The sequence below is a fragment of the Pseudophryne corroboree genome, chromosome 4, assembly GCF_028390025.1.
Source record: "Pseudophryne corroboree isolate aPseCor3 chromosome 4, aPseCor3.hap2, whole genome shotgun sequence".
NCBI lineage: Eukaryota > Metazoa > Chordata > Amphibia > Anura > Myobatrachidae > Pseudophryne > Pseudophryne corroboree.
Genome location: NC_086447.1, coordinates 337,889,873 through 337,913,904, shown reverse-complemented (window position 1 = coordinate 337,913,904; position 24,032 = coordinate 337,889,873). Strand labels below are relative to the sequence as shown.

The 24,032-nt window shown below is 43.6% G+C and overlaps 1 pseudogene; it reads left to right on the top strand.

Annotated features, from left to right (window-relative positions):
• The first annotated feature begins 14,319 nt into the window (after positions 1-14,319).
• Positions 14,320-14,420, top strand: LOC134913252 (U2 spliceosomal RNA; annotated as a pseudogene).
• Positions 14,421-24,032: the final 9,612 nt, after the last annotated feature.

The following is a 24,032-nucleotide window of genomic DNA, read 5'->3' as shown; positions in this document are numbered from 1 at the left end:
TAATAATTGGCAAATAAAATAGATGTTAGCCTTATTATATAATCCTATCTTCTTTCTAATTCTATATATTTAGGCACACACTTTTGATTATATTTGATTATTACCATATTTATTTGTTGATATATATGTTGCATCCTCTTGACGAAGTACATAGTATATAATTAATACGAATATATTTGGAGTGATGTTTTTGCAATTTAAAAGTATGGGACAATTTGTATCATTTAAAATGTACCTATAAATTAATAAATTATTTCATTTATTTCTAAGAATATATTAACAAATAAAATCTGACTAAATTCCAACAGGATACATAATTCAGAAGATGTCAATTAATTAATTCACTATTAGAATTGATTTATATACCTTCAGATGATATAAACACATGAATTTACCTGCTTTTTATTAAAAAAAACATTGGTGACATATAACAAATCTAATTGGTCTCAGTAACTGTCAATCAAACAAACAACCAATTGTGAGGAAAGACTGGGTATATAGCTTCCTTCCATCCAACATTCGAGTTCCTATGATTAAGATGCAAATGCGAAACGGTCGTTAGGTAGTGGGCACACGTGAAAACGTGTCCGCTTTTTAATAGCTAGGTCACTGACATATGGGTGTGACAGCCCTCAAATTGTATAATGTACGTTTGTTCAATGTATGTCTTGCTTAAATAACCCACACATCACTGCCGAGCCATTGCATGCAACCGCTGACAGCGGGACGCTCGTGTGTAGATCAGCTCACTGCTACTACACGGAGACCAGATGCGTGTGATGATAATCCACATGCATTAGGAGGGATACTGTATAATAGATGTGCCTAAAACACATGTATAAAACAGTGTACATTATCCTTATATCATTCTTATATTAGAAGACCAGTCATTTATTGTAAGCCGCAAAATAACGGCATATGTGTGATAATAAATCCTGCTGCCACTGTTCATAGCCCTATTGAGTTGTAAAAATTATTATTATCTTTAGATTAAAGAGGTAGCATATTTAGATGTCCTCCAATATTCATTAATTCACAGGGGACTGCTGGCTACGATAATTAGCATTGCAGAACAGTCATTTATTCACTAACGGTCGCTTAATAGCGGGTAGTGCCCGTAGGCTATAATATGTATGCATTGGCACATTTTTCTATGAATATTAATGATCCATACATCTGAGCTAGATTACCACACATTTTGTATATTGAGGGATCTAATCTCAGTGATTGCTACATAGCATCTGTTAGATTAAGTTCACGGACAGTCGTGCCAGCACGGCACTGCGATCTGTAATTGTTCATTGAAGGGGCAGCTGATAGTGAAATACTTTTACATAAGTAACACTGCATATCAGCAATGTTTTAATTATACAATCTGGATTATTAACACACGAAAACAGATTCTGACAGGTCAATGATATATGTGCCATATGATAGTGCACAACATACAGTATGGAGCACATAGAATTAATTATTCAGAGGCACGTATACATGGATAGCATTTGTATACTCATACCTTTTAATGAGGCACCTATTTAGGAATTCCAATCAATTCCTCATGATTGACGCGGTGCTATTCGGCGCTACATTTAATTTTTATGAGGATATATGAGCTGATTCATACATAAATATACCGTGGACAAATTCTTTTTCCATAAATATTCAGCAAGATGAACAACAATGGCTCTGTTTAACACTGTAATAATTAATACAAAAAAGGAATACAGTCATGCCTGTTTAATATTCATGTACTACTGGTGATGCGCACACCATGAATATGTTATTTTGTTGAGAAGAAATTCTCAGGCATTACATCTACATTGTGTCTATCCCATAATTGATATAAAGTAAACAACAGACACTCCTGTATGACCTTTGGAATATAAGAATGTTACAGTAGCCAATGTTTGTTTCATTTTTAGGCAACATTTGATATACATCCCAATTTGGGAGAATAAGTATCAAGCATACTGATACAGTGGCCTAGCTTTTTATTATTTTCACTTTATTTGTTCACATTATTTTCTTTTTTCACTTTCACATATTTCGCTTGCTATAAACTAACATGTGATAAAAGTTATATTTTATCATTAGTGGTCATCTTCTTTTTGATCAATACTATAGGAACATCTCAAGGATGATCAGTGGAAATAGGATGAACCTGAGCTCAATTTTGAGCTTCATGGCAAAGGCTGTTTATACTTATGTACATGTGATTTCTTAGTATTTTATTTTTAATAAATTTGTAAAAATCACAAAAAATAATCCTTTCACATCTTCATTATGGAGTATTGTGTATAGAATTTTGAGGGGAAAAATGAATTTATTTCATTTTGGAATAAACCTGTAACAAAATGTGGAAAAAGTGAAGCACTGTGAATACTTTCTGGATGCACTGTATCTAGTGAGTTACCCTCCAATATCGGCGGAATGTGCTATACTGGCCATTATGCCTCCGAATATCCAAGCACAGGGCGAAAGTAAAAAAATTGTTACAGGTAATTTCAGTGGTTGCACGCAAATGCATACTACAAAAGTGGGCCAACACACAACTTCCATCTCTCTCCTTATTTAGGAATAAGTTATACCATGCATTTCACATGGATTGGCTTGAAGCTACTATGTATAAAGAATCCAAAACGGCTTCCGTCTTGCAGTTGTGGGAAGGATTTATAGATTTCTTAACCCCTCAATGCCAAATATATAACTACTTCCGATATACATCTTGGTATGAGACACGTATTTTGTCGGACGACCCCCGATTTCTTTGCCACCCTCAAGATAAATTATGCTCTGTGTTTAGAGAATGGAACCTGTGCAAGAGGGGGAAGACTGCCAACCATGCCTAGGTGGGGGTACTGCATTCATTTTACTGATTTATAGTATTTGCACATTACTATTTTTCAAATGGTTTCTATGGTTCCCTTTTGTATTGTTGCTGCCCTCAAAGTAATTATGTATTTATTATAATTTTGATCTTTGTCTTACCATGTGATATGTCATGTATATGCTCTGATGACTTAAGAAATGGAAGATAATAAATAAATAAATAAATAAATAATATAGCCACTGCTAAAAGCTGGGGTCTCAGACTGCTAATAGCCGTTGTCTCAGATGTTAGGCTAGGAGCAGCTAAATTGTTTTATTTAAACATAAAAATGTGTAAGGTCCCCCCAAAATCAATAACCAGCCCCAGTTCTCTCAGCCTGCCCTGGTATTGGAAAGTTGGGGGGGAAAACAGCGTGGGGTTCCCCTTATTTTCCAATAACCAGCACCGGGCTGAACCAGCCAGGGGGATAACGCTATAGCAGGGAGACACATGCATGGTTTGCCCAGGCATAATATTATCCAGCCCCAAACTGGTCAACCCAGGGCTGGAATACCTCACAAATTTGGGACCCCCCAATAAATGGGGTCCCCCTAAGCAGAGGCCAACCAGTATTGTACAACAGTTTTATTTTATGTATTATGCCTGTTGACATTATGACCGATGATATTTTAACTGTTGTTTATATTTTGGTTGTCAACCTTATGACTGATGACATTTTTACTGTCGACATTTCTTTTTTCATTGTTGACTTTTTTTTAACAACATTATTTATTTTATTTTATTTTTTAAAGTTTTATTGGTCGATTTACAGTAATACACATAAACTGTATGTTTCATAGGCATAGAAAAACAAAATAGTACTAAGATGTACACAATAAAGTAATAACATAACAATCCAGCGAGTAAATCTTTTCATTTTTAAGTGAGATGGCAGAGATAGTGCAAGAGAAGAAAGAGTCCTCGTGGCCAACCAGCCCAGGGGAGTGAGAGAATGGAAGGAATAGAGACAGGAAAAGGAAGAGACAAGACTGTGGGCAAAAGGGGGAAATAGATATAGGAGGAGGGCAGGTCCGAGTGGCGGGGCCCGGGCAGCCAACATAAAAAGTGGGGTGTGTAGCTTAATCAGCTACAGAATGGGGAGGGGGCATTTTGAGAAGTGAGCCAAGGTGCCCAGATTTTATCAAACGCCCTGGCAGATTGTCTAATGACACTGGTCATATATTCCATCTTATAAACGTACCAAATGTAAGCAACAACGGATTGTAGGGATGGTGGGGAGGGCAACCTCCAGGCCTTCGCAATTTGACATGTCGTGGCAGTAGCCACATGACGTAATAACTTGTTCTGATGTTTAGTTAAAGTCGGGAGGTCCAGAGGCAGTAGAAAGTATTTAGGGTCCAGGGGGATTGGGGTAGAAAATATGAACAAAAGAAGTCGGACAACTTCTTTCCATAAAGGTATTATTTTTGGGCAAGTACACCAAATATGCATGTACGTCCCCTCAGAAGCACAACCCCTCCAACAACCGCCCGTAACATCAGGGTACATCGTCTTCAAACGAGAAGGTGCATAATACCAACGGTATAACAGTTTATACACATTTTCCTTGATCTTAACACAGATAGAGCTAGAGGACTCATTACTCCAAATATCACCCCAGTCCTCCTCATCCAAAGTGACACCCAGAGCTCTCTCCCAGGCCAATTCTCTCTGGAAGTAGCAGAGCCCTGTAATAGCAAAGCATAGAGATCTTATATAAGACCTTTCGTAGAAGCGCGTCGCATGCATATATTTTCAAGAGTGGTGAGAGGCCTCGAAGAGAGAGTGGTATGAACCCCGGAATAAAAGTGTCTAAGTTGAAGGTAGCGAAAAAATTCACTATGAGGGAAAGAGTATTGTGTCTGAATCTGGGTAAATGAAGGAAAGAGTGTACTAGAGGCAATATCGTTGAGGAAGGCAACGTTCCCCTGTTTCCAGAGTGAGAAAGCAGATTTTACCATTCCTGGAGGGAAGGCAGGGTTATGGAACAGGGGTATGAGGGGGGATGGGTTAGGGGCCAATTGATGTTTCCTCACTACAAGATCCCAAATGTATAAAGTGCGGGCCACCACTGGGTGAGATGAGGTGGCATGAGGGTGGGCGACTCTCGGAAGCCACAAAAGGGAAGAAAGTGTGGAGAGTCCCAGCTCACCGGCTTCAATAGCTATCCATACCTTGTCTGCCCCCAGACCACACCACTGGACACAGGATGCCATCTGAGCTGCGTGGTAATAGTATTTAAAATTGGGTATACCTAAGCCTCCACTCCCGGAAGGCTGTTGTAGCAGCGAGAGTTTAATTCTAGGGTGTGTATTGGCCCAAACAAAACGGGAAGTTTGATGCTGCAAGAATTTAAAAACGTAGGAGGGAACATAGATCGGGAGCATCTGGAACAGATAAATAAGTCTGGGAAGAACATTCATCTTTACAGAATTAGCACGTTCAATCCATGAAATGAAACAGGAGGACCAAGTCTGGAGATCCGAGCGAATTCGGTCTAAAAGACGTGGGAAGTTCGCTTGAAAGAGTTGATGGTGTCTGTGGGTTAGATAAATACCTAGGTATTTAAGTTTTCAGTTATTGTGATATCAGGATAGATTATCATAATATCTACGGTTGCCATATACAGAAGCAATTCAGTGTAAATTCAGTTTTTCAGAGGCTATTAATTGTTTGATTTTTTGGACTGGTGCGGTTCCCTCCCAAACCCCATTTCCTAAAGAGTTTTCAGTAATGCCAGGAAAATGCGAATGTTGATTCAAGCTGTGACCTAGACGTGGGGGTAATGTAAAAATTGAGTACTTCTGTTTTAGTGGCGTTAATCTTATAACCCGAGTATTGCGAATAAGTCAATCTCAGAGAGGAGAGGAGAAAGTGACGATGTTGGGTTTGAAAGAGAAACCAGTACATCGTCAGCATAAAGTGCAATTTTGTGTTCCATGCGGCCGATTTGAATCTCCGTAATATTTGGGTTGAGACGGACCCTGGCCGCTAAAGGCTCCATGTCGAGGGCAAAAATCAAGGGCGAGAGCGGACATCCCTGTCTGGTACCATTAGATATGTCGAAGCATGAAGAAGTGACCCCATTGACAGAGACTCGGGCTGAGGAGTTGCGATACAGTGTCGAGATGCCATCATAAAACTTACCGGAAAAGCCCATGCGTCGGAGAACAGCGAAGGCGAATGGCCGCGAAATGCGATCAAATGCCTTCTCTGCATCCAGGGCTAGCAACAGGGAAGAGGACTTTTGTTGGTGAATAGAATGCATAATATCAATGGCCCTTCTAGTGTTATCAGAGACCTGTCGGCCTGGGATAAATTCAACCTGATCGGGATGTACCAGTACAGAGAGAAGGGGGGCCAATCTCAAAGCTAGGATTTTTGCATACATTTTCAAATCGACATTGAGCAATGAAATGGGCTTATAATTACCACACTGAGTAAGATCTCTGCCAGGCTTAGGGATCACAACGATATCAGCTTGAGTAGTTGCCGGAGCAAAGGATGCACCCCCCAAGATCTGGTTAAAAAGGGCAGTAAGGTGAGGGGCTATTACTTTAGCAAAGTGTTTATAATAGTGTGCCGTGAAACCGTCAGGGCCGGGAGCGGCTGAGGATCGCAAATAGTTTAATGCCTTGTTTGGTATGGATGGTAAAATGGAAGAATGTGGGACAGATGAGAATGTCCTGCAGCCCTGAACCTGCTAAATAAAAAGAATCACTAATCCCTATAAGGTGTATTATGTTTAAGAATAGACCTGTCCATAACAGATTGGATGGCAGATAATATATATTTCATACAAGATCGAACGAGGGGGGATACAGGATGGGGAGCTGAACCAGGTTCCTGGTGCTGTGGCAAGTAAGGTAACAATTCACTTGTGGGTTCTATGTGATGGATAAAATTTTTCCCTACATCATGGTCCATAATGGTTTAAGGAAAATAACATACAGTATCTTCCCCACACTGACCATGGCATGGCCAATATCTTGAACAACACTAGGAATATGTACTTAATTATGTAAAAATAAGATACTGATCAATATGATCACCCATCAATTGAGACACGCTTATCAAAAGTATCTATTTATATCTAGTGATGAGCGGGTTCAGTTCCTCGGGATCCGAACCCCCCCCGAACTTCACCCTTTTTTGCACGGTTCTGAGCAGACTCAGATCCTCCCGCCTTGCTCGGTTAACCCGAGCGCGCCCGAACGTCATCATCCCGCGGTCGGATTCTCACGAGATTCGTATTCTATGTAAGGAGCCGCACTTTGCCGCCATTTTTCCCTCGTGCATTGGAGATGATCGTGAGAGGACGTGGCTGGCGTTCTCTCAGTTTCTGTGTTCAGTGTGCTGCAAATATCTGTGCTCAGTGTGCTGCAAATATCTACGTTCTCTGCCTGAAAAATGCTCCATATCTGTGCTCAGTGTGCTGCAAATATCTGTGCTCAGTGTGCTTTATTGTGGGGACTGGGGACCACCAGTATTATATAGTAGGAGGACAGTGCAGAGTTTTGCTGACCAGTGACCACCAGTATTATACGTTCTCTGCCTGAAAAACGCTCCATATCTGTGCTGCATTGTAGTATATAGTAGGAGGACAGTGCAGAATTTTGCTGACCACCAGTATATATATAGCAGTACGGTACAGTAGTCCACTGCTCTACCTCTGTGTCATCAAGTATACTATCCATCCATAGATTAACAACAAAATACAGGTATCCCTTCTCCTGCGCTCCTTTAATTAGTGAGTGATATAAAGAAGTCAACTCTACTTATCTTGAAGCAGAGGATTTCTTCGTGTCCCGCTATCTCCTGGATTTAATTTGCACTTCAATAATAATCAAGTGTACTTCCAGTGACGTTACATGCAAAGAAAGAATTAAGACACAATCTAGTGCAATAAATTCATAAAACTTTTTGAAGTTCTACAGCAGAGATTTTCACTTCAAATATAATAAATCTCAGTCCAATGGATAAATAAAAGTCTCTTTTTTTAATGTTAAAAAATGTTAAAAAATGCAATCCAATTTCAGCAATCTTCATCACAAGAAGAAAAGATATATCATCATTTCACATCTCAGACTTATGAGGGTGGCCTCCTACCAGATTTTGGGATTTCAAAGTGCACGTATAGAAGCTGTATAGATGTTATATATCCCCAAGGATATATCAGGGAAGATGGATCATTTGGAATATGCCTTGAGAAAGATCATCCGATCGAAACGCGTTGGGTAACAGAGGAGATCGGTGGCGGACTGACCAGACGAGGAGAGGACAAAGTATCCACGATTGGAGCCAGCATCCTTGGGGATATATAACATATATACAGCTTCTATACGTGCACTTTAAAATCTCAAAATCTGGTAGGAGGCCACCCTCATAAGTCTGAGATGTGAAATGATGATATATCTTTTCTTCTTGTGATGAAGATTGCTGAAATTGGAATGCATTTTTTAACATTAAAAAAAGAGACTTTTATTTATCCATTGGACTGAGATTTATTATATTTGAAGTGAAAATCTCTGCTGTAGAACTTCAAAAAGTTTTATGAATTTATTACACTAGATTGTGTCTTAATTCTTTCTTTGCATGTAACGTCACTGGAAGTACACTTGATTATTATTGAAGTGCAAATTAAATCCAGGAGATAGCGGGACACGAAGAAATCCTCTGCTTCAAGATAAGTAGAGTTGACTTCTTTATATCACTCACTGATTAAAGAAGCACAGGAGAAGGGATACCTGTATTTTGTTGTTAATCTAGAGTGTTCATTGGGGTGAGGGTAACACCCTTCTCAGGTTCCCATCCTTCTGCTGCTCATATGCGCATTTTCATGCAGGTGTAGAAATTGTTGTTTTTCTCTTATACTATCCATCCATACCTGTGGTGCATTTAAGTGTTGCGCAGTAACTATATATATAGTAGGAGGACAGTGCATAATTTTGCTGACCACCAGTATATAATATATAGCAGTACGGTACAGTAGTCCACTGCTCTACCTACCTCTGTGTTGTCAAGTATACTATCCATCCATACCTGTGGTGCATTTAAGTTTTGCGCAGTATATATATAGTAGGAGGACAGTGCATAATTTTGCTGACCACCAGTATATAATATATAGCAGTACGGTACAGTAGGCCACTGCTCTACCTACCTCTGTGTCGTCAAGTATACTATCCCATCCATACCTGTGATACATTTAAGTTTTGCGCAGTATATACATAGTAGGAGGACAGTGCATAATTTTGCTGACCACCAGTATATAATATATAGCAGCACGGTACATTTTGGCCACCGTGCTCGATCCTAGATTTAAAACCTACGTTGTATCTCTTTCCGGCAGACACAAGTCTGCAGAGATTCAAAGACCTGCTGGTGAGAAAATTGTCAAGTCAAGCGGAACGTGACCCGTCAACAGCTCCTCCTTCACATTCTCCCGCAACTGGGGCTGCGAGGAAAAGGCTAAGAATTCCGAGCCCACCCGCTGGCGGTGATGTAGGGCAGTCTGGAGCGAGTGCTGACATCTGGTCCGAACTGAAGGACCTGCCAACGATTACTGACATGTCGTCTACTGTCACTGCATATGATTCTGTCACCATTGAAAGAATGTTGGAGGATTATATGAGTGACCGCATCCAAGTAGGCACGTCAGACAGTCCATACGTATACTGGCAGGAAAAAGAGGCAATTTGGAGGCCCTTGCAGAAACTGGCTTTATTTTACCTAAGTTGAACCCCCTCCAGTGTGTACTCCGAAAGAGTGTTTAGTGCAGCCGCTCACCTTGTCAGCAATCGGCGTACGAGATTACTTCCAGAAAATGTGGAGAAGATGATGTTCATCAAAATGAATTATAATCATTTCCTCCATGGATACATTCACCAGCAATTGCCTCCAGAAAGTACACAGGGACCTGAGATGGTGGATTCCAGTGGGGACGAATTAATAATCTGTAAGGAGGGGGGTGTACACAGTGAAAGGGGTGAGGAATCGGAGGAAGAGGAGGAGGTGGACATCTTGCCTCTGTAGAGCCAGTTTGTGCAAGGAGAGATTGATTTCTTCTTTTTTGGTGAGGGCCCAAACCAACCAGTCATTTCAGTCACATTCATGTGGCAGACCCTGTCGCTGAAATGATGGGTTTGTTAAAGTGTACATGTCCTGTTTATACAACATAAGGGTGGGTGGGAGGGCCCAAGGACAATTCCATCTTGCACCTCTTTTTTCTTTCATTTTTCTTTGCATCATGTGCTGTTTGGGGACTATTTTTTGAAGTGCCATCCTGTCTGACACTGCAGTGCCACTCCTAGATGGGTCAGGTGTTTGTGTCAGCCACTTGGGTCGCTTAGCTTAGTCACACAGCTACCTCATTGCACCTCTTTTTTTCTTTGCATCATGTACTATTTGGGGACTATTAAATAAATCTGACATCCTGTCTGACACTGCAGTGCCACTCCTAGATGGGCCAGGTGTTTGTATCGGCCACTTGGGTCGCTTAGCTTAGCCATCCAGCGACCTTGGTGCACCTCTTTTTTTCTTTGCATCATGTGCTGTTTGGGGACAATTTTTTAAATCTGCTATCCTGTCTGACACTGCAGTGCCTCTCCTAGATGGGCCAGGTGTTTGTGTCGGCCACTTGGGTCGCTTAGCTTAGTCACACAGCTACCTCATTGCGCCTCTTTTTTTCTTTGCATCATGTGCTGTTTGGGGACAATTTTTTTAATCTGCCATTCTGTCTGACACTGCAGTGCCACTCCTAGATGGGCCAGGTGTTTGTTTCGGCCACTTGGGTCGCTTAGCTTAGCCATCCAGCGACCTTGGTGCACCTCTTTTTTTCTTTACATCATGTGCTGTTTGGGGACTATTTTTTAAATCTGCCATCCTGTCTGACACTGCAGTGCCACTCCTAGATGGGCCAGGTGTTTGTGTCGGCCACTTGGGTCGCTTAGCTTAGCCATCCAGCGACCTTGGTGCACCTCTTTTTTTCTTTGCATCATGTGCTGTTTGGGGACTATTTTTTAAATCTGCCATCCTGTCTGACACTGCAGTGCCACTCCTAGATGGGCCAGGTGTTTGTGTCGGCCACTTGGGTCGCTTAGCTTAGTCATCCAGCGACCTCGGTGCAAATTTTAGGACTAAAAATAATATTGTGAGGTGTTCAGAATAGACTGGAAATGAGTGGAAATTATGGTTATTGAGGTTAATAATACCATGGGATCAAAATGACCCCCAAATTCTATGATTTAAGCTGTTTTTGAGGGTTTTTTGTAAAAAAACACCCGAATCCAAAACACACCCGAATCCGACAAAAAATTTTCAGGGAGGTTTTGCCAAAACGCGTCCGAGTCCAAAACACGGCCGCGGAACCAAATCCAAAACCAAAACACAAAACCCGAAAAATTTCTTGTGCACATCACTATTTATATCCTGTGTTTATAGAGCTAAAACAAAATTATTTACAATGAAACTACTATAAAATCATACCCGTACTGATATGCCTTTTGGCTTGTTATACTGTATAGACTTGTGATAGACCTAGGAAGTTTAACTTTTATGGACTATCTACAACTATCAATACACCAAGCACTGCTATAGAACTCAGAGAAGTAAGAGAAGGTATAATTCAAAATAGGGTAGCCATTGATTACCTGTTACTTAAAGCAGGAAGTGGTTGTTAACAATTTAAAGGAATGTGTTGTTTTAACATCTCAGATAATTATAATCCCATTGAACAAAAGGTTAAGTTGTTGCAGGATATTCAAGAGCATATGACCATCAGCTGATTGGGACCCCTTTGGATGGATGGGAGCCGGAATTTCAAAATGGCTTTACCATATCTTACACTGTTATGATAATAATCCTTATAATCTTTTTAATTTATGTAACAATCAAATGCCTGCCTATCCTTGGACGCTCGTGTGGAAAAATACTCACACAGCCCAAAAGGAAGCCACGTACCAAGCTTATGGTAATGACCACAGTTACCTACACTGCAGTAGCCCACACATAGCAATATAGCAATATTATCACACATAGGCCCTCATTCCGAGTTGTTCGCTCGCTAGCTGCTTTTAGCAGCTTTGCACACGCTAAACCGCCGCCTACTGGGAGTGAATCTTAGCTTATCAAAATTGCGAACGAAAGATTAGCAGAATTGCGAATAGACACTTCTTAGCAGTTTCTGAGTAGCTCCAGACTTACTCGGCATCTGCGATCAGTTCAGTGCTTGTCGTTCCTGGTTTGACGTCACAAACACACCCAGCGTTCGCCCAGACACTCCTCCGTTTCTCCAGCCACTCCCGCGTTTTTCCCAGAAACTATAGCATTTTTTCACACACTCCCATAAAACGGCCTGTTTCCGCCCAGAAACACCCACTTCCTGTCAATCACATTACGATCACCAGAACGAAGAAAAAACCTCGTAATGCCGTGAGTAAAAAACCTAACTGCATAGCAAATTTACTTGGCGCAGTCGCACTGCGGACATTGCGCATGCGCATTAGCGACTACAACTCAGAAATGACCCCCTAAGAGCGTACGTGTCTAAATAGAGACCCTTGTATTTAGATAACCAGAACTTAATGACATTTTATGAGGTTTTTATGTCAGGAGAAAGAGGACATGATAATGAATATCTGACGGACCTTTGCTTTGGACAAACAACATGCCATTATAAACAAGAATTACCTTTTTGCTGACAAGGCCTAGTGAGAAGCCCAATTAATGTGAATGGGAGATCCAAGACTCATGGAGCCAGTCTGCCATCTTCAGGAGAAGATCGGCCGGTGCAATTAGCTCAGCTGACCATATTTGGCACTTCCGGTTATTCACTATCAATCAATCAATCAATCAATCCATGTTCCCCATGATATCTAGATGTACGCCCCATTGATCAATCAGTTATGAATTATTGTATAATCATGTACTATATAATGTAAGCCTGAATGCCCTGAAGGCACAGGTGTCATTGATGAAGTCTGTCTTGGGTCATGCTCCTCTGCGCAGAATAATGGGTGTGGCCTTTTATTTGATAATAAATTCTATATGCTGAATATCATCGCAACGGAGGATCCTCAATTCTTTTTATGATAAATAGACATTATCAGAAGAGATGATGTAGCCTTCCTTCACTTCAAATTCACATTTTTCTAGCTTGGCATATAGATGGTTCTCCCGTAGCTTTTGCAATACCATCTGGACATGGACTCTATGCTGCTCAAGTGATCATGAATTTATCAGGATGTCATCCAAATAGAACACAACAAATTTTACCAGGAATTCTCGGAGCACATCATTGATTAAATCTTTGAAGACGGCAGGAGCATTTGACAATCCAAATGGCATATCAACGTATTCATAATGGCCAGAATGAGTGTTAAAGGATGTTTCCCACTCATCACCAGCCTTAATTTATAGATTATATGCCCTCTGATGATCAATTTTAGAAAAGATTTCCGCCATCAGGAGCTGATCGAACAACATGGAAATTAAAGGCAAAGGATAAGAGTTCTTAACCGTGATCTTGTTGAGTCCTCTATAATCAATGCATGGATGTTATCAGCCGGTCCTTCTTTGCCACAAAGAAGAATCCTGCTCCTACTGGTGATTTTGAGGGACGAATAAACCCTTTGCTTAGGTTCTCTTGGATAAAATCCTCCAAAGCTTTTTTTCAGCAAAGAAAGAGCATATAATCTACCATTAGGTAACTTATCTTCAGATACCAGACCGATGGCACAGTCATAAGGTCCATGTGGGGAAGAGTATCTGCCTCTTTCTTGGAGAAGACATCTGCAAATGAATAAGTGGATGGCAACCCCTCTGGTACTGGATGTAAAAAATGTACTGGTATGGCGAGAAATCTTCCAGTGTATTCCATTCCCCACTGTAAGAGCTCTCCCGTAATCCATCAAATACTAGGGTTATGAAGTCTCAACCAGGGAAGACCGAGGACAATTGAGGCCATAGGGCACTTGACCAGGAGAAAGGATATATCCTCTGAATGCAAGATTCCCATAGTCAGGTGAGTTGGGATATTTCGCTGATACACCTGCCATCTGAGAAGAGGACTATTATTAAGACCACAGATAGTGACTGGATATTCTATATGTAACATTGGAATCCTCATCGACTGGACAAAGGAGATATCTATGAAATTCCCAGCTGCCCCACAGTCCACAAAGGCAAAGGTCTCGACCTCTTGATCAAGAAGGGATATCCGGACAGGAAGCAATACGGAATTCTTTGAAGAGATTCCTTCTAGACCCAAATGTAGCTCTCCATTTTGACTAGGGTCTTGTCTATTTCCCAACTTCATGGGACAAAGGTTAACGTGATGGCCTTCTCTCCACAATATAAACAAAGGCCCATTGATTCCCTCCTGGACTTTTCCTGTGCATAAAGATGGAAAGCCCCCATCTGCATGGGTTCTTCTGTTACATCAGTGGTGGTTTGAGGTTTCTCTGCCTTTTGGCTAAGATCAAGTATAGTATCTGTTCTTATCAGTTCACCTGACTGACAGTGCTGCATCTTGTTTCTTGGACCGACAACTGTCCTTCTCAGGACTGAGCTGTATGACCGGGCTGAGAAACCAGAAAATTCGAAGCCGAGACTGCAAGGAGAAGGAGATCACTTGAAGAGGGAGAAGATTTACATCACCCACCAGCTGCAGCAGAGGGTTAGACTTGTTTGCTCTACCCTCTGGAGAAGATACCCCCTCCACCAGCCAAGACTGCGTGGAGAAAAGGGCCTTCGCCGGAGAAAGCACTGCACCACTCCCTAGCTGCACTGTAGGGTTAGACTTGGTTGCTCTGCCCTCTGAAGCGACTGACCACCTCTCCTCCTCTCGATGACGACACTGATCCTTCATCCCGACTCCTGCGCCAAGGGATCTGAGAGGATGGCCACTACTGCCCCAGCCACTGCTGTTCCAGCCCCCGCTGATCCAGCTCCCACCTCCGCTCCGGCCCCCCTCGCCGGGAAGAAGCCGGCGAAGACAGTGAAGAAACCCGCCAAAGGTCCAACCGGATCGGCTGCTTCCAGCGCCACCACCCCTGCAGTGACACTGCCAGCGGTGCCCGCCCAGGAGAGCTCCATGGACAAACCAACACTGGAGCCCTGGATGAGGCAACCCGTGGTGATGAAGCTAAAGGAGGTGAATGGACTGATGCTGGACATGATGGTTGATACTTTTGGAAAGAAGATGATCCTTGACCAGGGCTTCTCGACCACTGAAACCCTCAGCATACAGAACTACCTGAAGGGGATCTTCTATGTGACATTCACCTCCATTACCATCTGCAAGAGGTACTGGGAGGCAGTGAAAGTGGCGAGGACTGAATCCCCTCTCTCTCGCTTTGTGGGCAATTGCCCTATTCAAAGAGAGGAAAGGTGGGTGACGGTTTCAATGCGCAACCCACATGTGCCCATCAGAGACATCGTCACCTTTCTCAGCCGGTTCTGCTCCATCTTCAGAGACCCCACAAGGATTCTGGACCCGAAAGTGGGAGGTGATTGTCAAACTGCAAAAGGACACCTCATGCCCAGAAGGATTCAAGCACCTACCACAGTGCTTCTCCCTGGGGGGATCCATAGGAATTCTTCACTAAACCGACCAGCCACGCAACTGCAGGAAGTGTGGTGGGAAGGACCATGTGATGAAGGACTGCAAGGTCCCGGCTTGCAGGAATTGCCACATGGCCAGCCATGAGACAAAAGACTGCCCCACAAGGAAAACCTGCAACCTGTGTGGTAAGGTGGACCACGTCTACAGGGACTGCCCCAGTAGGACGAGATCCTACTTGGCAGTGGTGACCGGACGTGACTCCCTTGCCAAGCGGCCGCCCTCGGCAGCAGCACAGACGAAACAGCAGCCTCAGGAGGGTAAGAAACCTTCCACCTCCACCTCCCACCCTACCTCCCTCCCCTGCCCCATCGCACCCCCTGTGACAGAAACCTCCATCCCTGCATCTGTCACAATCCCTCCTACCTCTCCCACCTGCTCTCTTCTCCACCCCACTGTCTCTCATACCTCCACCACCACTGTCCCCGCCCTCTCCTCGCTGGAAGAGTTTCCCCATCTTGAACCCACTGCAGGTGCAGAACAGACAAGGAATTGTAAGAGGAAGGTGCTCGACAGCCCAGCTGCGGACCCTGAATCCTCTAAGAAGTTGGCGGTTGAGCTGGTCCAGAACCCCCTCCCACTGGAGGAGGAAATAGAATCAATGGTGGAAGGCATTGTGGAGGAAGTTGACCCGGTGCTCGACCCCATGTACCAGATCGACTAACTGCTCAAGAGTATGAAACCACACCAGGAGGGTGACCCGGCACACGAACCCGAGGAAGCCCCACCCGACGGAGTGGTAACGTAAATGTTGAATTGTAATTGTTGCCTAGCATCCCTTTTTTCACCAACTAATGGCGTCTTTTTCTATTTTCACTATTAATGTGAGGAGTATTAAGGATAAGCTTAGGAGACAATCCGTGTTTACTTTCTTAGAAAGTCAGAAATGTGATGTTTATATTTTGCAGGAATGTTTTCTTCCCTTCTCCAAGTCCTACAAACATCTGGGCAGGCAGTGGTCTCACGGCGCCTGCTATTGGTCCAGTGGGGGTGAGTGTAAGTCTGCGGGGGTCGCCATTCTAATTAGTGGGAGCCTCTTCACGTTAGATTCTGTTCAGGAGCTTGTCTGCGTCAGATTGCTGATTGTAGATGGCTCCTGGGCAGGTGAGCCTATTAGGCTAATCTGCGTGTATGCACCCCCTGGTAAGAATTAGTGTTTGGAGCTTTTCCAGACCCTGCGACTGCAGCTTGCAATCACTATGGCGGTAGTGATGGCAGGAGACTTCAACTGCACCATGGAGGAGGATGGACGCAGCACCGGCAACTCTACTAAGCTGGATGTGACATCTAAACTGCTTATAGAAATGGTGACCGAAGCATCATTGCTGGACGCTATGGGCTCCATGGGGGCTGACTCCGTGAAATACACGTGGATCCGCCCCGATGGCTCTGTGCATTCCCGCATTGACTTTGTGTTTACCTCTAGAGCAGTGAAGCAGACTAGGCATACGATGGTCCCCTGCTTCTTCCCAGACCACAGGGCCATTCTCTTCCAAGGAGTCCTGGGCAATGGCTTCTCACCTTGTCAAGGCTCCTGGAAGTTGAATTGTGCCCCACTGGAAAGAGAGGATGTGCTGGCGGAGCTGAAGAATGCCTACATCACATGGAAAAATGACAAATGTTATTTTGACTGTATGAGTGACTGGTGGGAATATGTTAAGGTTAACATTTGCAGTTTCTTTCAGGTTAAAGGCAGACAACAGGCGTGCAACTGAAAGAGGAACTTCAGGAGACTGCAAAGACAACTGCAGTCCCTGCTGGACCTCTAATTGTGCATCTGGGACGTGAGAGACAAACTTGATGAGACCAAAGGGTGCCTGAAAAGGCACTTTGAGGAGGAATCCAGATGCATCGTCTGCCGTTCCAAGGTGGAGAACCTGGAGAAGATTGAGAAATGTAACTCTTATTCAGGAAACTCCACTCTGGCCACACGCCCCTGACTGGGCTGCGAGATGAGACTGGTACACCCAGACAGGGGAGGGAGGGCGTGATGAAAGTCATCAGAGACTACTGCAGTGACCTCTACTCCCCTAAGACAACAGACAGTGAGGAGGCTGATAAGTTCCTGTCAGGTATCACTAACACCATTGATCCTGCAGGTAAAGCAGCTCTGGATGCTCCCTTGGCATTGGAGGAGTTGCACTCTGCCGCCAGATTCTTTAGGCAGGGCAGGACCCCGGGCAGTGATGGCCTCCCAGCAGAGCTCTATGTAGTGCTGTGGGACCTCACTGGCCCGGACCTGCTCGAGCTGTATGAGGAGATGGTGCTGGAGGGCAAAATGCCTCCATCGCTGAGGGAGGGAATGATCATGATCTTGTATAAGCATAAAGGGGAGAGATGTGAGCTGAAAAATTGGAGGCCCATCTCTCTCTTAAACATGGATTACAAGATCCTCGCCAAGGTGCTCGCCAACAGGCTGAAGGCTGTCATTGAACAGATCATTCACCCGGACCAGACCTGGGGCATTCCCGGCCGCAGGACTGCAGACAGCCTTGCTCTCCTCAGAGACACGGTCCATTACATCGAGGACCAGAACGTCCACGCGGCCCTGGTCAGCCTTGACCAGGAGAAGGCCTTTGATCGTGTCTCACATGAGTTGATGGGCAGGGTACTGCATAAATTTGGCCTCGGTAAAATGTTTTGTACGTATGTTAACCTGGTGTACCTTGACATTCACAGCTCGGTGCTGGTGAATGGCTGGAAGACTGACCCCTTTTCTATTCTGTCTGGGGCTAGACAAGGCTGCCCTCTTTCACCTCTTCTTTTTGTTTGTGTTATAGCGCTCATGGCTGTATGCATCAGATGGAATCCAGAGATCAGAGGGATCACCGTACCGGGTCGGGATCAACGAGAGGCCAAGTGTTTGCTGTACATGGACGACTTCACTGTCTTCTCCGCAGACCAGCGTTCGTGACAGCACTCGTCCAGACCTGCGAGAACTTCGGCCAAGCTTCAAGGGCTAAAGTCAACTGAGTGAAGTTACAGGCTATGCTCTTCGGAAAGTGGCACCTGTCATCCTCTGCACAATTTCCTTTTGCCATCAAGCCTGACTTCATTAAGATTCTGGGAGTCTGGTTCGGCGGTGAGGGTGCAGCCCTGAAATGCTGGGACGAGAGACTGACGACTGTTCAACAGAAGATTGGATTATGGAGCCTCAGAGAACTTACCATCGAGGGGAAATCACTTGTGCTGCGCAACGAGATCCTTCCTGTTCTACAGTACACCGCACAGGCCTGGCCTGGTCGCTGGCTGCAGGGCTAACACAAGGGCAGTGTTACACTTCATCTGGGGCTCCAAGATGGACAGAGTTAAGCGATCAGTTATGTACAAGGAGCCCCTCAAAGGTGGAAAGGGAATTCCAGATATCCCCACCATGCTGCGAGCCTTCTTTGTGTGTAACTGCATCCGGAGGACAATGTGTGAGAACTTTAAAGACTCTGCAGGAAACTCCATGTCCCGTTTCTTCCTCCTGCTTCTCTGGAGGGTCCTCGGCTGGGACAAATGGGACAACTCCATCCCTTACAACTGGAACACCCCCTGGTTCTACCTGGACGTGTCCAAGTTCATGAGGAAGCACCAACTGGAGGGAGTTAAACCTGACTTGTGGAAGCCAAAGACCATCTACAAGCTCATCAGAGCCAAAGACATTTTGGAGCCGATTCCGGGGCTCCCTCCAGCGACTGCCAAATAGGTCTGGGAGAATGTGGCCTCCAAAAGGCTCACAAACAGACACAAAGACCTGTCATGGATGGCCATTCAAGGAGGTTTGCCCCTCAGGTCATTCATGCACTCCCGGAACCTGTGCAGGTACAGACATTGCTCCAGGTGCATCATACATGAGGAAACATCTATGCACTTGTTTTGGGACTGTACCTGTGCACAGTTGTTGTTGGATGCCCTAGAAAACAAACTGAAAGACTATGTGCCAAGGAACTTCCTCACGTACCATCCGGTACTCTACGGACTATTCCCTGGCACCCACACCTATGGGGCGATCCAGGAAGCCTGGCGCCTTATGAACTGTATTAAGGACACTTTGTGGCTTGCCAGGAACCGCCTCATATTGCGGAGGGAGAGGATGTCCATCCAGGACTGTTGCAGGCTTGTTCACAGCCTACTAAGAGACTATCCCATCATGGACAGCCCTGAGGAAGAAGAGGAGTAAACCCCCTTCTTCTGCCCCTCTCCCCTTGTTTGAACTGCTTAATGAGACTTGGGACCGTGGTCCCCTCCCCCCATTCACAATGTCTGTTGTTTTATTGATGTCTTTCTATTTATTGACCCTCCCCTTATATGTGTCTGTCTTTCAATAAAGCTTCGGGCTTGTGATTCCCCCTCCCTCACCCTCCTACCCTCCACACCCATAGCCTTATTAACTGTTGTATTATTGTATAGTTTAAATGCATAGTGCAGTTCGTGAACAATAGTGTAGGCTGGCCTGTGCTGTAGTACTTGAACTGTACTATACCATCTGCATTTGTATTGTCTTTTGGCTGTGCTGCGACACGGTACTTATGTGTGTCATGTTAATGTATTTTTTTTGCTTTTTTATGTCAATAAAGACTGCTTTTTCAATCAAAAAAGTGGTGGTTTGAGGTTGAGATGACCATCTTTCCTTTTCCATCCTCCGGTCTCGTATCCGACGATCTACTCAAAATGCAAGTTACATGAGCTTGTCCAGGATTTCAGGAGTGGGATACTGAACGAGGTAGTCTTTAATTTGTTTGGTGAGGCCTAAGCAGAACTGACTTCTGTGGGCTGGGTCGTTCCAACCACTATCACCTGCCCATCTGCGAATCTCAGTACAGTATACCTCAGCCATATTTTTCCCTTGTTTCAGGGCTCATAAGTGAGCCTCTGCAGAAGCTGCTCGGTTGTTGTCATCATACATAATTCCCAGGGAGTTGAAAAAGGCAAGGACTGTGTGCAAGGTAGGATTCTTAGCTTTCAATCCAAACGCCCAAGACTGGGGTTCCCCCTGCAGGAGTGAGTTGATGATACCAACTAGCTAGGCCTCAGAACTAGATGATAATTGGCAAAGTCTGAAATATAGCTTGCAGCTTTCCCGCAATTTCTGGAACTGTTTCCGGTCACCTGTGAACCGATCAGGAAGATGCAGCTTCGGTTCAGGGTCGGGGACTCATGTTGTTACCAATGACCTGCTAGTTTATTGGAGGAAACTTGGAGCTTTAGGTCTTGCAGTTGCCAAGATCTGAGCCAGATTCTGCTGAGATGGGTCCATGCCCAGGAAGTTGTAATCATTCATTGGATAAAATCGCAGGTTGCCATGACAACCCGCAAAACTAGTAGAAACACAGTTCCATATAGTTTGTAATATTGTCATTTCGTTGGAATTATCTGTTTATATATTTATGTAAGTGTTCACTCTCATCTAAAGTTCAAACACTGTACATATGAGCCACACGGATATAGCAATACCAGTCCTTCCCACAGAGCCGGCCCTAACTAATATGATGCCCTAGGCAAGATTTTGGCTGGTGCCCCCTAGCACCACCGCTGGTTCCACCTCTGACCCTGCACCCCTTTCCCAGCACCATCACCCCTCACCCATAGCAGTCCTTATATTGGTGTTTGTACCCCCTATATTTTAAATAGAAACAGTTTGCACATTTGGCAAGGGGCATGGCCACACAATAGTAACCCCAATTCCAATTACGCCACACAGTACTGCAACTTTATTCACATTTGATCATGCGATAGTGTCCATAATTCATATTACATCCCACAGCAGTATCGCTTTACCTTATAAACGTTACTCCTCGCAGTAATGCCCCTTATTCACAATACATCACACTGAATTGCTCCTTATTCACATTACACCACACCCTATTGCTCTTTATTCACATTAGATGACACAGTAGTGCCTTTTCTATATGCAACGCCACGTAGTAGAGCACCTTATACACATAATGCCACACATTAGTAATACATTTATACACATAATTCCACACAGTAATGCCCCTTACACATATGAGACACATTATTAATGTCCTTATAAACATAATGCGCCTTACACATTATGACATCCTTTATTAATGCCCTTTTACACATAATGTCCCTTACACATATGCCGCACATTATTAATGCACTTATACACATAATGACACACATAGTGCCCCCTACACATTTGCTGCACATTATTAGTGCCCCTATACACATAATGACACGCATACAGTAGTGCCCTTTTACACATATGCCGCACATTATTAATGCCCTTATACACATAATGACATGCATAGTGCCCCTTATACATATTCCGAACACTACTGCACAACCAACCCACTCACATGCACACAGCAATCACACTGCCACGAACACTGTGACCTCTGCCTTTGCTTGGATACAGATGTGTCCTCCTAAATCTTGCCTCAATGCTAACGTCTGGCACCTTTTTTTTTAATGAAAATGCATCTTACTTTCATTTCTTTGTGGCTAGAATGCACAAGCAGCTTCTACTGATTAAAATGATATGCAGCATGTCTATATACTGTGTGAGACTGTGGCTGTATCTGCATATGAAATGCTACATACAGAGTATAGGCATGCCGCATATCATTTTAATCAGCAGAAGCTGCTGATGCCCCTAGGCATATCAAATGCCCTAGGCAATTGCCTAGTTTGCCTATACCTATGGCCGGCTCTGCCTTCCCACACTAATTAAGAAAAAAGGGGAGGGACCTGCCAGAGCATAAATAGATGTCTCTGAGATCCCAAAATTTACCATCACCCTGAGGAAGACTAAACTAGTTGAAACGCATTGGTAGCAGGTTGTTTTTACTTGGACTTGGCTAGCTTCATATTGGTGAACCCCAGCAGAGCGGTGAGAACATTTGGCCACTTATTTGTTACTTGTCCACTCAGTGGGAGTGTATACATCTTACCTGTGTGAAGTGACCCTTGTCCTAAGTTTTTATTTCAATAAAAATTTCAGTTTTTATACAAACGGTTTGATTCAATGGATTTGCATTGCTAATATGGATAAAAGAAACTGCTACGGGATTATACAGCTTATTTTTCAAGTAAGAATACACGTAAACCTGAAATATCAAAAAAACTCATATCTTTAAGAAGTATATCTTGATATAGGAATTCAAAGATACCTTTATATGTTTCATCTTATCATCTCTATGTAAGCAAAAAGTGAGCATTTCATTTCCAGTGGATGCTTATTTCACTTTTTCGAGTGGTCCTGTAGTATAAAGCACGAAGCAGGGAGATCCTTTTTTAGACCAATTCCATCTAAAAAATTTTATTATAAGGAACATGCTACACATTGGAGTGTTTTTATCCTTTATTACATGCATACGGTTTGATTCCATGAGTTTGTGACGTGAATATGAACTAAAGAAACTGCTACTGGAACATACAGCACGTTTTTCAAGTAAGCATACACGTAAGCCTGAAATATCAGAAAATCATACATTATAAAGGGGGGTACTCACGGAGCGATATTCTAAGCAATCTGACTAGATTGCTTAGAATATCGGCAGGATCGCTCCGTGTGTAGCCCCCTCGGCGATAGCGATGCGCGGCCCCGCACATCGCTATCGCCGCTGCTAGATTGGCCTGCATGCAGGCCAATCTAGCGGGTCGCTCACTTCACCCGCTGGGTGAAGTGAGCGGCCCCCCCGTCTCCCCCCGCACGCTCAGCACAGATCGCGCTGTGCTGAGCGGCAGGAGAGATGTGTGCTGAGCGGTTCGCTCAGCACGCATCTCTCCTTGATCGGCCCGTGGGTACTGGGCTTAAGAAGACATATCCCATATAGGAATCCAAAGATACCTTTATATGCTTCATCTCACTGTTTTTATGTAAGCAAAAAAGTGAGCATTTCCATATAGGAATTCAAAGATACCTCTATATGTCTCATCTTATCATTTCTATGTAAGCAAAAAGTGAGCATTTTTAGTAGATGCTTATTTAACTTTTTCGGGTGGTCCCATAGTGTGAAGCACGAACCTTTTTTCGGCCAATCCTATCAAAAATAAATTTATTATAAGGAACATACTACACATTGGAGTGCTTTAATCTTTTTATTGCATGCATACGTACTACGGTTTTGATTCCATGAGTCTGTGACGTGGATATGAATTAAAGAAACTGCTACGGGAACATACAGCAAGCTTTTCAAGTAAGCATACACATAAGCCTGAAATATTAGAAAATCATACATTATAAGAAGGCATATCCCATATAGGAATCCAAAGATACCTTTACATTCTTCATCTCACTGCTTTTATGTAAGCAAAAAAGTGAGCATTTCGTTTTCTCCAGGTGATGTTGCACACTTTTCGGGTGGTCCTGTAATATAACACACGAAGTGAAATTATTTCTACAATAAAACTTTCCCAACCCCTATTTCTTTGGATCTGAGGAACATACTACACATTGGAGTGTTTATTTATTTTTCTCGTTGCATGTACCAACTTTTTGGAGAGAAAATCACCATCAAAATTTGAAGTTTCCATTTGGTGGACATTCCAGAAGCTGTTTCTTTTAGTGCTCCAAGTCCTCAAACCACTTAT